At 44.8% G+C, this 1,517-nt stretch overlaps 1 protein-coding gene across 1 annotated transcript in view; it reads left to right on the top strand.

The window, feature by feature from the left end:
* Nucleotides 1-156: 156 nt before the first annotated feature.
* Nucleotides 157-1,517, top strand: part of LOC106536243 (alpha-mannosidase 2) — a gene marked incomplete in the record, with an annotated part of 21,118 nt that continues 19,757 nt past the window's right edge. The window contains 1 exon segment of the mRNA XM_014033452.1: nt 157-356.

Here is a 1,517-nt window from a genome sequence, read left to right as displayed (position 1 = left end):
TGTGGTACTTTATACAACACTTTGTGGTACTTTATACAACACTTTGTGGTACTTTATACAACACTGGTGAAAACAACAAAGTGAAAAGAGTTCAAACGAGCTTGGACCATCCGGGCCTTAGAGACCGGAAGTGACGTCAACTCAACGCTGAGTCAGCCGCTGCAAACCGGAAATAAAAGCGTCGCTGTCAGCTCGCGATGTGAAGCAGCTGAAAACTTCTTTAGACTTTAATAAACTTTTTGTTTTTGTTTAATTTTGTTTTCGCGGGAAGCTGAAGGGGCGGGTTCGTCGCTGCGCGGAGCGCGAGCACGTTTGTCGGAACAGGAAGTGAGGAAGAGCAGTTTGTTTCTCTGCAGGTAAGTTTTCAGCTGCTCGGTCCGACCTCAGGTTTAAAACCAAACACCTGGACCTGGACTCAAGACTGAGTGTAGCTCTGACCTTTGACCTGTGTTTACACAGCTGAACTCTGTTAGCATCTCTGTTAGCATCTCTGTTAGCCTAGTTGCTTCTCTCACCTGCCTGAACACAACAGGAAGCAGCAGGTGAGGCAGCAGGTGAGGCACACCTGAGCTTCAGGCTGCAGGTCAACAGCTGTCCGGTCACTTTGTGCAGATTGTTACTGCAATGATAGAAAATAGATAATAAAGAMCCAGCTCGCGGACCCCCGGGGGTCCAGGAGCCCAGTTTGAGAACCTCTGATATAAAGTACCACAAAGTGATACTTAAGTAAAAGTGTTAAAGTATGTGATATTTGTTGTAGTTAAGTATTAAAAGTCAAAGTGTAGATTTAAAATGAGCAGTTAGATTTTCTGTAAGGACATTTATTAGGAGGTGACCTCCCCAAAAACTGCAGAAATGAAATAAAAGGAACAACTTTATACTTCTCGACTTTTTATAAATGTAAGAAGTAAAAAGTAGGCTGAAAAATAATTACTCAAGTAAAGATWCGCAAAACTTCTACTGAAGTACAGTAACAAAGTATTTGTACTTAGTTACTTTACAGCTCTGACAGATACATGAAACATCAGACAGACAGGTTCCAGCTCAGAGCAGGTATGACTCAGAGCAGGTATGACACAGAGCAGGTATGACACACAGAGCAGGTATGACACACAGAGCAGGTATGACTCAGAGCAGGTATGACACAGAGCAGGTATGACACACAGAGCAGGTATGACACACACAGAGCAGGTATGACACACACAGAGCTGGTATGACACAGAGCAGGTATGACACAGAACAGGTATGACACACAGAGCAGGTATGACACACAGAGCAGGTATGACACAGAGCAGGTATGACTCAGAGCAGGTATGACACACAGAGCAGGTATGACACACAGAGCAGGTATGACACAGAGCAGGTATGACACACACAGCAGGTATGACACACACAGCAGGTATGACACAGAGCAGGTATGACACACAGAGCAGGTATGACACACAGAGCAGGTATGACACAGAGCAGGTATGACACACAGAGCAGGTATGACACACAGAGCAGGTATGACACAGAGC

This window comes from Austrofundulus limnaeus, unplaced genomic scaffold, assembly GCF_001266775.1.
Source record: "Austrofundulus limnaeus strain Quisiro unplaced genomic scaffold, Austrofundulus_limnaeus-1.0 Scaffold1742, whole genome shotgun sequence".
In the NCBI taxonomy this organism is placed as follows: domain Eukaryota; kingdom Metazoa; phylum Chordata; class Actinopteri; order Cyprinodontiformes; family Rivulidae; genus Austrofundulus; species Austrofundulus limnaeus.
Note: the sequence above shows the minus strand (reverse complement) of the source record. Positions and strands in the feature narration are given on the sequence as shown.